At 49.8% G+C, this 13,061-nt stretch overlaps 1 protein-coding gene across 6 annotated transcripts in view; it reads left to right on the forward strand.

Annotated features, from left to right (window-relative positions):
- The window catches only part of SSX2IP (SSX family member 2 interacting protein), a 450,188-nt gene that overhangs the window by 24,505 nt on the left and 412,622 nt on the right, over positions 1-13,061 (forward strand). The gene's annotated exons all lie outside the window — the stretch shown is intronic.

The following is a 13,061-nucleotide window of genomic DNA, read 5'->3' on the forward strand; positions in this document are numbered from 1 at the left end:
GTGCTGCACAGGTGGTGTCCACAGGTGAGGAGAAGGGTTCCCCATGGGTTAGCTTAGCGGGCCCTGAGAGTATGGACCGAGGGATCCAAAAAGGTTCAAAATGGCATTGAACTAGAGTATGCCCCTGCAGTTGCGGGCCAGGGTCCATGTTCTATCACCCAAAGCAGGGAATCTCATCAAGGCAGTGATTGGTCTACCCTGCGTTTTGGTTGTAAGGGAGTTGTGTTGGACTTGGCCCTTTTTGCAGGGTCATCCCTGAACTTTTTGCGTTCCTCCAGTATTTTTTCTGACCTGTTGGTGGTTTTATGACACTTTACCACTGCTGATCAGTGCTAACGTGCATATGCTATCTATTGTAAATTGTTGTACTGGATTAGTGACTCTATGATTGGCATATTTGATTTACTTGTCTGCCCTAATACAGTGCACCATGTGTGCACAGGGCCTACAAATCCAATGCTGCTGGTGGGCTTGCAGCACTGGTTGTGCCACCCACAGAAGCAGCTTGTAAAATGTTGCTCAGGCCTGCCATTGCAGAGCCTGTGTGCAGTCTGGGACTGCCATGTCGACTAGCCTAAACCTTCCCTTTTCCACATGTTAGTCACCCCTAAAGTAGGCCCAAGTTACCCCCCATTAGCAGGGTGCATTGTATGTGGAAAGTAGGACATGCCCTTGTGTGTGTGGCATGTCCTGATAGTGAATTACAGCCAATTTTAGTTTTTCACTGTTGCAAGGCTAACTGTTCCCATAGGCCAGAATGGGCAGTTTGATTGTAACATCTTAAAATCCTAACTGACCCAGGGAACATGGTGGAAAAACACATTTAGTATGCCTGAACTCGGAATGATAAAATACATCTTTTAGTGAAGTTGGTTTTAACAATCTGTGTTTTGAAAATACCACTTTTAGAAAGTCTGTATTTTCTTGCTTAACCATCCAGCCTGCTTCTCTGCTACGTTGTGTATTGCATGTTTGGTTTGTGAGTGACAGGGGCTGGGGTGGCTCCAGGAGACAGGGCGAGTCAGCACTAGGCTGACTAGACCTATCTGCTTTGGGAGTGGTGGGAGGAGTAGCACCTGGGCCGGAATAGGGCTGTGCCTGCCTTCCACAATGCTGGGTCCACCTCCTGTGGTGCGTCTGACCCTGGCCCACACCGACGAAGAAGTTGTGGACTGGCAGAATGCACCAAGAACTGGTTTGGACTAGGTACAGACACACTCTGCCTTCAGAGACCAAGGATTTGTGTGTATAAAAAGGGGGACCCAGACCATAGAACTTTGGACCACTTCTGGGAAATCAAGAGGAACCTTTGCCAAGGAGAAGAAACTGGAGAAGCTGAAGGAGGATTACTGCCTTTGTGCTGTTTGCTATCTGGGGTTGGCCTGCAGTGGTTACTTGTTGCCAAGGAAAGGAGACCAGGACTTTGCTGTTTGCTTTGTCATCTTTTTAAAATCTTTTTATTATTCCAACATAAAAGTCACATACATTATCAAGTTGACAGTTCAAGTCATTATACAGTGCTGCTGTGTGGTAAGCGGGTAGAAAACGGTTACAAACATTCTATCACATCACATTCGTCCCTTCTTTGCATTTCTAGCTCCACCGTTGGGGATATACATAGGTTGGCCCGATAAGCATTCCATTTGCCCCATTTCCTATCCCACATCTTCGGACACCCTCGCGATTTGAATACTTCTGTCTCAGCAATCGTGCATTTATCTAGCTCTTGCACCCACAGTCTAGAAGTAGGTGCAACCACCGACCCCCCCCCCCCCCCCCCCCCCCCCCACCCCCCCCATCCCTTCGCAATCTCACGCTTAACAAGGGTGTAACCCAGTGTAGTTAGTTGTTGTTCCACTTCCGTGAGGTCAGTCGGCTCCCATATGTTAAGAAGACCCAGGCGCAGTGTGAGGGTAACATCCTTACCTAATGTGTTCTGAATATGGGTCGTGGCTCCCTCCCATAAGCTCTGCACCTCTGGACATTCCCAGATTGTGTGTTAAAAGGTGGCCGTGTGCTGCCAGCCTCGGAGACACATCTTGTCTAATCTGGCGCCTATTTTAGCCAGAGTGACGCCGGTTAGATATGCCCTGTGTAAAATGTTTTTGTTGAATTAATCTGAAACGAAGAGTAATTGCTGCTTCTCTAGGGGACATGAGTGCCGTCTGCCAGTCCTCATCGTCGATGAGTCCCAAGTCTTTCTGCCATTGCTCTCGTAATTTATTAAATGTGTCGGGTAAATTATTGCATAGCTTTTTATATGTCAGTGATATAGCTTTAGAGTGCAGCGGTCTGTCCAGTAATCTGTCTTCCAGCGGTGATGTGTTGGGTATGTCTGTGAGACAGGGTAGGGCTGTGATGAGGGAGTGTCTGATTTGCAAGTATCTGTACACTTCGGCTTGGGCCATTCCATATCTTTCCCTAAGCTCCTCAAACCTGATGATCGAACTGTTTTTAATCATTTCTCCAATAGTGGAGATTCCTATAAGGTCCCATTTATCAAAGCCGGGTTGATGACATAATTTTCCTAATCTCTGTGTAAACCATAAGGGCGTGGCTTTTGTGTGGGCACCAGACCATCCCAGATGGGTGTTTGCCTGATGCCAGATCGTCACCATGTGTGCCCGAAGTACCTTTTCTTGTTCACTTTTGAGTATAATGCCCCTAAATATCCTTCTCGTCCCATTTGGTATCCACCCAAAAGATAGGCTGGATCCTAAGGGGAACGATAGGTCCAGTGATTCACTATGACTAATTGAGACGCCCAGTAATAGTCTTAGGTCCGGGACGGCGATGCCTCCATCATACCACCCTTTCGTCAAATTTTTAAGTGCAATGCGAGGAGACCCACCGTCCCATAGCAGCGTCCGAATTGCACTCTCTATTTCTGAAAAGTATGCATCTGGGACACGATGTGGGCAGTTTTGGAGGACATAAAGAGAGCGCGGGAGAGCCAACATTTTAAAAAGAGCAGCTCGGCCTACCAGCGAAAGCGGCAGGGATCGCCAGTGTTTCATATCCGCACGTAGGCGGGACAATGGGGGTGCCAGATTGCAGTTGTAGAAAATAGTGGGTTCGAAGTTATGTAGATTCCCAAGTATCGGAATCCCTCAAAGTGACCACCTCCACACAACAACCCGCCGGGAGCCGAGGAACCGGACCCCGGAGGACTAACAGCACCGATTTGCTCCAATTTATGGCATACCTGGAGTATTTCCCAAAATTTGTGAATATATTCAAAACCCCGTAAATAGATCTATATGGAGAGGCAAGATAAAGCAGGATATTATCTGCATAGAGGGATATTCAGTCGTCATGACCCTCCGGCCCCTTACCATGACATCTCTCCACACCCAGGCCGCCAGGGGTTCCAGCATAAGAGAGAAAATCAAAGGGGACAGAGGGAATCCTTGTCGGGTGCCTCTTTTTAGTTTGAATGTGCGAGATGTATAGTTGTTCACTCGCACCTGACCCTTTATACCCGTGTAAAGCAATTTCACCCAGCCCAAGAACTTCAGACCGAAGCCCATTTTTTTTTTTTTTAAAGGACTTCAAATAGATATGGCCACTCTATAGAGTAAAATGCCATGGAGGCATCCAGTGACAACACCAGTGCATCCTCTTCCATGTATTCCCGACGTGCAAGTACATTATGAAGTCGTCGGATATTAAGCGCCGTATTCCTTCCTGGCATAAAGCCAAATTGGACCAAGGAGGAAATTACCGTAACCAGTCGCGAGGCAAGTACTTTTGCAAGGACTTTGGCTTCTACATTCATTTAGATCGGCCTATAGGACCCGCAGTTATCTACTGGTTTCCCTGGCTTGCGAAGCATCACTATGGAGGCTAGACGTTGATCTTCCGGCAGTATTCCTTTTTCGTAGCTTTCGTTATACATGGACCGTAGGTGAGGGGCTGTCTGGGAAGCGACCAATTTTAAAAACTCAATGGGGGTCCCATTTGGCCCCATCGCCTTCCCTGACTGTATTTGGCTTATGGCCTTTTGGATTTCTTAATCTGTCACGTCTGCATCAAGTGTGTCTCTCTCTGTGTCGGATAGTGTCTGAATGTCACTGTCGGAGAGGAGCTGACGTGAGTCCTCTGCAGTATAATTAGTGGATGGGGAATAGATACGCTCTAAGTGTCCTGCAAAGACATCAGCAATGTCCCTTGGATGTGTGACCTGTGTGCCATCAGCTAGGGTCAGCCGGGGCACCCATCTCACCTTGGTCCCGCCTTTCTAGCCAGGCCAGGGTTTTACCAGCCCTGTCTCCCAGCTCATATATTCTATGTTGGGTGTGGAGTAGTTTGGCCATTGTTTGTTCCCTAGTTTTTATCTTATATTCCTCTTGTTTAAGTGTGAGACGGTGAAGCGTATCTTCTGAAGGAACCCTAGCGTAATCCGCTTCTAATTGCTGGAGCTCTCTTTCTGATTGCACCAGCTGCTGGCGTTTCTTATTAATGTATCCCATCTTAAGCGACAATGCCTGCCCCTTCAGTACCACCTTGAAAGCCTCCCATAGTGTGAGTGCTGAGTCAACTGAACCCACATTTTCTTTAAAGTAGTTAGTCGTCTGTGTATGTAGTTCCTGTTTAATATTCGGGATCTTCAGGAGCCAGGGATTTAGGGCGATTGTGGACCGCGGCTGAGGATTCCCATGTGTATATTCAATCCGTACTGAGGAGTGATCCGATTTACCTCTCAGCAGAACCTGGGGATTTCGGAAGTGACCAATTGTAGCGGTGTAGGTTAGGAAATAATCAATACGGGACGAACTTTTGTGTGCTAGAAAAATAAGTGTATTGGGCTCCATCTAGTTTCAGCGCTCGCCATACTTCAGACCGTCCCATGGCTGTGGCGAATTCTGCCATCAACGCATTTGGCCTTGCCCCCGGTCTCTGTGGGTATGTATCCTGACGGTCATCCATTGTCATGTTGAAATCTCCTCCCATGAGTAAGGTTCCTACCGGGAGGTCTGTTATTATTTTACCCAGGTCTGTTAGTGCCTCCTTACCCAGTGCTGGCGGCAGATATAGCGAAACAATATTGAGAGCTTCCCTTTCCCATTGAGCTTTGAGGACCGCAAACCTTCCCCCCCCCCCCACGTCCGCCCACGTGCGTTTCACCATCAATGGCCGGTTCTTTTTTACTAGGATGCCTGTGCCTCTAGAGCCAGAGGTATACCCCGCATGAACTAGAAGTTTGTATCCCCAACTGGTGAGGGCCTTAGTCTTGTTAACAATCATATCCGTTTCCTGTAGTAATACCACATCTGGCGCCTGCCTGTTCAGGTATTGTTGGACTATTCCCCGCTTAATCCTATTCCCCCCATGCCATTCACATTCCAGGTAAGCACGGAGAGTGACGTTTCCATTCTACTCACCATCAGCAATAAGGGCAATTAAATCTGGACATTTTAAACTTTGTTCGGGCTCAGCGCTTCCAGTCAGTGCAGCTAACGTATGCTGGTCTCTTAACGTATGGGCGATTCCTTGTGGCACTCCGGAGCTTTATCTCCCCCCGTTTACTCATTGTCTGCAGTTGAGTACTTGCATAACAACCTGTACTTAGTGACTTTCAAACAGCAATTCTTGAACCAACAAAAAATCCCACAGTGTGAAAACCTTTCCAACTCTTCCCCCCCCCCCAACCCTCGCAGCGTGCCTATCACCCACCTGCAACAGTTTGGGGAACGTGAAACAACCCCACTCTCTTAGGCAACTGTGATTAACTTTTGTCCTCTCCCCCGCCGCCCATCAACACCATTGGTTGTGGAAACTGCCACTATGACCCTATATATGTAGGCGGAAGGAGAGCAACCCCCCCATGGTTAGACATTTGGTAATAACAATCAGAGCATTTGCAAACGCGATGCGCTCGCTCGATGGAGAAGCACTTGGAAAGGTCACGTGGCTAAAGATGTTTAAGAACCAGTTCCTCCACGAATAGGTCTGACGCCGGCCCCTCCGCCCGCTCCAGAACTCCCAGGATACGGATGTTATTTCTCCGCACGTGGCTTTCGTAGTCATCTAATTGCAGGGTTAGGGCTTCCTGTGCGGTTTGGAGTTCCGATACTTGGCGTTTCAGAAGGTCCAAGTCAGATTTCAGCTCCTTAGTGGCTTCTTCACCCTCACCCACTCGGTCCGACATTTTCCACATGTCTGCCCTGATGAGGGCCACCTCCGTGGCCACCGTAGCGATGCTGGCTTCAAGGGAGGTACGAACTCCCGTTATAGCGGACAGGATGTCTTGCAATGTTGGCTCCGCCTGTTCACCCTGGGATTTTGGGGTAGGTTGATCTCCCTCCTACTTCTTTTGCCAGACAAATTGATCAAATTTGGCCTGGACTGAGCTGCGACCTCCGCGCCCTGTCGCCATTGTGGTGGGCGAGGGCCTACGTCTGTCAGCCGGCAAAAGGAAGAGGGGGGGGGGGCAGGAGAACAGTCCCATCCAGCTACTCACCGCCGCCTGCCGTGGTCATCGGCCCACACTGGCCTGTCGGGTTTCGCCAGCTAGGTGGTCTCCCTCCCCTGGAAAGAGTCAGGACACAGGCCCATCCAACGCCACTCTCCGCCCCGGATATCAAGACGGAGGAGGATGAAAGCAGTCCACCTCAAGAAGTAACACTCAGGTTGGGCGCGTAAGGGCTCCCCCCCGCCCCCCTACTCCCCTCCTAGATCCCAAATAATCACAGACCTGAGCCTTCAGGACTGGTAACACAATCTCCAGTTGCAGTCTCTGACATGGGTCTGGGCACTCGCCTCCTGCACTGGGAGGCCTCTGTGCCCCCAGGGACCACCACTGAGCGGGGCCGCAAGACGTGCCTTATCCCAGGACTCAGTCAGTCAGCGGTCATATAGTCCAGGGCAGCAGCCTTTTGCAGTTCCACCGGATCCGACTCACCAATAGCCACCGGGGGCACAGGCTGCAATCTGTGGCTGGACGGGACTTCTTTGGCGGCTCTCCAGCCTGATGATGTAGCGGAGCGAAGCCCTGAAGGTTAGGTGCAGGTCCGGGGCCCGTACGCCACGCCGCGACCCCGGCGTCGAGTAGTGTACGCGCCATGAGTGGTGAAGGGGGCGCGCCGTGCTGCAGAAACCCCGCGTCGGATAATAGTAGAGAGCTCACTTCCTGTGCTGCGAGGCCCCCATGCCCCGGGGGATAAATACTGTATGGGGCCAAAGGACACTCCCTATCCCAGGCCCCAGGGAGGCACCAGTCGCCTATTCAAGGGCAAGCCGTGTTTTCTTTTAACTTTTTTATTTTTTTTATTCACCCTGGAGCAGGAGTCTCTAACAGCCCCAGGGGTCTCAGGCTGCCATCTGCGGGTGAACGGGGCTTATTCCGGCGGCTCTGCAGCTCGTTGGTGTACTGGAGCGGAGCCCCGCAGTTCAGCTGCCGATCCGGGGCCTGCACGTCACTCCGCAACCCTGTCTTTTTGAGTATTGGGCGTGCCCTGAGTGTTGAAGGGTGCTCCCTGACTGGTGAAGGGTGCGCGCCGTGCAGCAGACGTCTCGTGGTGGACAGGCGCCCTCCCCAACCTGCTGGAGCCACGGATCGCGGCGAAATCGAGAGCGGACCTCCGGGCCGGGGACCGGAGCACTTGGCAGCCGAGGCGAGTGTTGGCGGCCGGGGCCAGAGGTATTTAGGTGGATTTTACGGGAGTGGCGCATCGGAACTCGGCTACCGTGCAGCAACCTCCCTTGACAGTCGGCCACGCCCCCTTGCTTTGTCATCTTGAGGAAGATCTCCAAGAGCTTGAACTGAGCTTGCCTCCTGTCTGAAGTCTCAGGGACACAAAAACTTCACCACCAGCTCCCCCCTGAACTCCCTTGCTGGGAATTCTACCTGCAGTGAGATACCTGCTGTTGTTTGGACCCTCTGAGGGACTGCGCATCCCTGGAAGCGCGACGCAACTAGGAGAAGCGTGCTCCCGTCACATCGGCGAAAGAAGCATGCCACAGCTGTTTGCTCTCGCATCCCCGGAGAAGCGTGTCGCAGATCCTATCGCGGTTCCAAAATCGATTCACCGCACAGCCGTAGGGCGTGCATGCATCGCATCCCCGTTATTGCATCAAAGATGCCATTTTGTCGCATCGCACCGTATCGTCGCATCGCACCGGTTCACAGTAAGAAACCGACGCAGCACCTCCTCTCCGGTAAGGAACGTACGCATCACCTCCCCTCCGACCCTTTTTCTTTGCATTGCGTGACGCATCCTAGGTACTTTGAGAGCAAAGTGTCACATTTACCGTCTACATTGAACTAAACTATTTCTACCCTTTTAAAGTCATATATATATTTTTATTACAGTATTGTGGAATTTTGTCGTTTGGTCTTGTGTTAAGTCTAGTAAAGATTACCTATTTTTCTAAACTGGTGTGGTGTCCATTTGTAGTGTTTTCACTGTATTACTGTATGTGTTCACAAATGCTTTACACACTGCCTCTGAGATGAGCCGGTCTGCTTGTGCCAAGCTACCAAGGGGGTGAGCAGGGGTTATTCAGGAGTGTATCCCCCTTTCTCTGACTATAAGCAAGTGTCCCTATTTGGACAAAGGTACCTACCTCTGCCAACTATAGACCCCCATTTTAGCCGGGCCCAACCCAGTCTCTTCTGGGCTCCACAAGGCCCGTCCTTGGCTTTGCCTAGGTGCGTCCTGCGCCATGAAACGAGCACACTCCTTAAATGCACAAAATTGCAGTCACCCGTTGAAGCGTAGGGGGTTGTGGGACATTGAATTCCCAGCGGCTGCAGGACGACTGTGGTGGCTCCTCCCTGTCGTCACGGCGTTGGTGTAGGTCCCGGCGATATTAGTTAACAGCCCTTATGGAATTGCCTTCCATAGTGAAACATCTCAGCAGTGATCGCCAATTTAGGGCAAAATCTGAAGTAGCATGTGGCATGTGCCAAGCAAGTAATACTTTTACTATGTTATATAAGTAATACTTTTACTATGTTCTACTTTCATCTGGTAATACTGTTATGCAGTATATTCTGCTCGATATAGGGCTGCATGTTATTGGCAGGGAACACCGCTTGTACAATGAGCCTCCTGGATAGTTAGGTGAGACACTAGGTAAATTTTGTTCACCCTAGTCTGGCTTGTTTATTTTTCTGGCTAGTAGCTTCACATTTTTAGACTAGTGAGAGGTGCCACAATTACATTTAATTATTGCTACACCAATAAAGTGTTTGGCTGTTGTGGGTGAAGTAGATTCATAGTGTGCCTATAATATTGTGCAGAATCGTTCAGTCCTGCAGCTTGATAGGGGTAGACGGAGAGATGGCAGCAACTCTCTGAATGGTGATTGCAGTGTCCTTTTTATTTCTCTTTGATCGCTTTAGCTCTCAACCAAGCTCATGTAATTCAAAGACAATCCTGAAACTAACAGACGCACCCAAGGAGGAGCTGTGGGTCCGCCATCTTCATCTATTGCCTTAATTGAGTAAAAGTATTTTGCCAGCAAATATGCTATGAATAAGTGTGCTTCAGTGCCAGGACTGGTTGGACACTCCCTTTTTTTTAGTTTTTCCTTTTTTCTGTCATTTTCTTTTGTCTCCCTTCAGAGTAGCTGTAGGAGAGTAGGGTCTGCTTTCTATGTTCACCCCCACTTTTTGCTTTTGCTTTACTGGTTTTCGACTTAGATGTGGCTGTGGGCCTGCTAATCAGACCCACAGCCCTGCTGTTCTCTCTCTAAATTGATACTATGTACTTTAGGTGCATAACCCATTTGGATAGGGTCACCTTATTGGCCCCTGTACAGTGTACCTTAGGTACCCCGGGCATAGGTGTACCCTAGGCCTACCAGGGTCTGCAGTATGTATTATGCCACCCCTGGCCTGGCCTTCCATTATGACACAACTGGCTGATCACTCAGCTGGGGCAAGTTCGTGTAATCACCCCTTGCTTAGGTGTAGTATTCCTATACCTATCAGCCACTCCTATGGCAGGCCTTAACAATCCTGGAGGCAGAGTGCTTGGTAACATGTGAGATGGTGCTCTAGCATGAGCGGAGCCTGTCTGCAGCTTTCGGAACCATGTCCTTATAGCTGTTTTATGATATAGCCTACCATATACTCTTAAAGTGCCTTATAATTTTAAACGGTTATGGTAACTATGGTTTGGCTGTATCAAAACATGTTGTGTAAGGTGTCTAACACTTTGGAATGATACCCCCATCCCATTTCTGGGGATGAGGATATTATCCCTCCCTTCTAGAGGGAGAAGACATGTTGAAACCTACTTACCCGGTTAAAGTTAACCAGAGCCCCAGCATCACAAAATGGATGCTGCTGCCACGACACAAGTCTGACCTCCTGCTGCTGGAAGCGATCCCGGCACGGGAGGCTTGGACAATAGGTTTCCTGCCTTGGGAGGTGCGAGCACCACCCCAGACAGGCCTTAGTGTATTGGGGCAGGGAGGGATGAATGAAACGAGACACTGCCTGGGGCACACAAGGTGTCCCATGCATAGTCCAGTTCAAACCGGTGCTGGGGCACACCAGCCCCAGTCCTGGCGCGAAACTGGACGAAGGGAAGGGGGTGTAACCACCCCCCTCCCAGGTCCCACCCATAAGGTGTGACCTAGCAGGCAACCCAGCCCCCCAGATTAGTATAAGAGTGGTAGCTGGGCCCCAGGAGATTAGATTATCCTGAACCTGCAACTTGAACAGAAACTCTGGACCTTCGACATTCGACGAAAGAAGAAGACTGAAGAATCTCCCTTGTGGCCAAGGAGTGGCTACCCTGTGCAAACAGGCACCATCAAGAGACTTACCCTTTGCTTTGCTGAAGTTCTACGAGGGACAGACTGCAGAGCCCGACCAGAGCCTTGACTTCCAGACTTCTCCGACCCTGATCCACAGCCGAGCTGAGATCTGTGGAGGCGACGAGACGTGGGACCGGCTACCTGGAAAAAGTGTCGAGTATCTTCCAGCGCAGCTTCTGAGGTACCCTCAAAGTTGTGCACCGGGGATTGAGAAGCCCCCACCCCAAGCACCATCTGCACCGAAGATCAGCCCCCCACACTCCACGAGTCCTGCGTGGGGCCCTTCTGCATTTTCCTGCTTGCTGCGTCTGTCCGGTTGCTTGCTCGTTGGCTAGCGGCCTTTGCGACGACACACCTTTAAATCTTCACTGCTGGTTTGGCTCCTCCAGACTGGCTCCCGCTCCTCTGCAAAAGAGAAGCACCCCAGACCTTCCTGGTCTGCACCAGAAGCAAGTCCACCATTCTTCGTGGGTTCCGCTTGCCAAGGCTTGGTGAGTCCTAGTTCGACTTCGCCGCCGCCGACAGCAAGAGCCTTCGTGGGACAGCTCGCCTCCTGGTCCTGGTCGTCCCCGACGTCTCCTGGTACCCGTGGCTGCTGCGACAAGCTTCACCTCTTCACCTGCAATCTTCACGACATCGCCTGGTTCCACGTGGTCACTGGCTAGTGACCTTGACTCTGTCCCTTCTGCTTGCAGGTACCCTTCCTTCTTGATCCCGGCCTTGGGATCCACCGGACACTCTGCACTGACTGCCTGTCAGCAACTTTCCTTCAGGCATCCATAGAAGTCCACGACGAAACCCGACGCAAGTTCACACCTATGCACCCGCAGCCCGTGGGCTAGATAACTTGGGTACTTCGGTGCTCACAAGGGTAGTGACTATCCTAGGGTCTAGTTTCCGAGTCTCGACTTTCTAGCTACTCCAGAAGTGTCCTAAAACTGCTTATTTCAGAACTGTACTATTTCTATCGATTTATACGCATTACGAGTGAGTGTTTCCACTCTGCACCTGAATCCCGTGGGCCTCCCACTTCCTAACTGTTGGTAGTGTAGTGTAGCCCCAGCGATGGCCTAGGCCTATTCTATTTCCGTGACAGTGGTCCTTATACCACTTCTTTAGTATATGGTTTGCGTGGCCCCTAGGGCCTAACTGTATTACTTACCTGTGTGACTTAATGTATGCTTGAATGGGACTGTGTTGTACTTACCTCGAATCTCAAAGAGTGCTGAGGGTTTGACTAGAATAAATACACTTTATTTTTTATATATATATCTGTTGTGGTGTCCTTTCATTTGGCATTCAAGGGATTATATATGGTATCACAGCTGGCTTCACATGCCATTCAGAGTTTAGCCTAAGATTGCTCTTGTCCATGCTACCACTAGGATAGCTGGTCTACAAGGTTGACTTTACAACCAATCCCCATAAGGGTTGTTTGGACTGATACTTCAGGCCAACTTCTCACAGTAGCCATTCGTACTTATAAGTGACAGTACTGCAGTCTCAGAGAGTGTGTTTGCCAGATAGGTCGGCATACAGCTTTTGTGTTACTTTATCGATCAATGTCTGACTCCAAAATGGTGACGGGTGAAGACATTCTCTATTGCCCCACAGTGCCTGACTTTAAGATGGCGGCGCCTCCTAAATTCTTTTTTACAGATGACACCTTGTTTCAGCCACTCCTGATCTGTTGAGAGCGACTGCGCGGTATCATTGTTGCTCACTGAAGACCCACCTGTCTCTTAATCTGTGGTGCTTCAATTTTATATGGTTTACAACTTAACTCTCTTTTACTGATATGCGGACAGTGGCATTCCTGACTTTTGTTTGCCCATTGTAAGACCCTCTTTTAGCCACTCCCGATATGTTGAGAGCGACTTCACAGTATTATTGATGCTCATTGAAGACCCGTCTGACGCTTAACTTGTAGTGCTACAACTTTACATGATTTTCAACTTTAACTCTCCTTTACAGGTGTGAGGAGAGTGGCACTCCTGACTTTTGCTTGCCCACTCTAAGACATTCTTTAACACCGGGTTCCTTAAAGACTTCTACATTTCTTGTTCATTTGAAACGCCGAACCGTGCCCGAGACTTCGAACACCGTGCTTTAGCCAACCCAGATATTTTGAGAGCGACTTTCGCAGTATTATTGTTGCTCATTGAAGACCCGCCTGACTCTTAATTTGCGATACTACAATTTTATATGGTCTACAACTTAACTCTCTTTTACTGGTATGTGGCATTCCTGACTCTTGTTGCCCACTTGCAGACCTTCTTTAACAATGG

This window comes from Triturus cristatus, chromosome 4_2, assembly GCF_964204655.1.
Source record: "Triturus cristatus chromosome 4_2, aTriCri1.1, whole genome shotgun sequence".
NCBI classification, from domain to species: domain Eukaryota; kingdom Metazoa; phylum Chordata; class Amphibia; order Caudata; family Salamandridae; genus Triturus; species Triturus cristatus.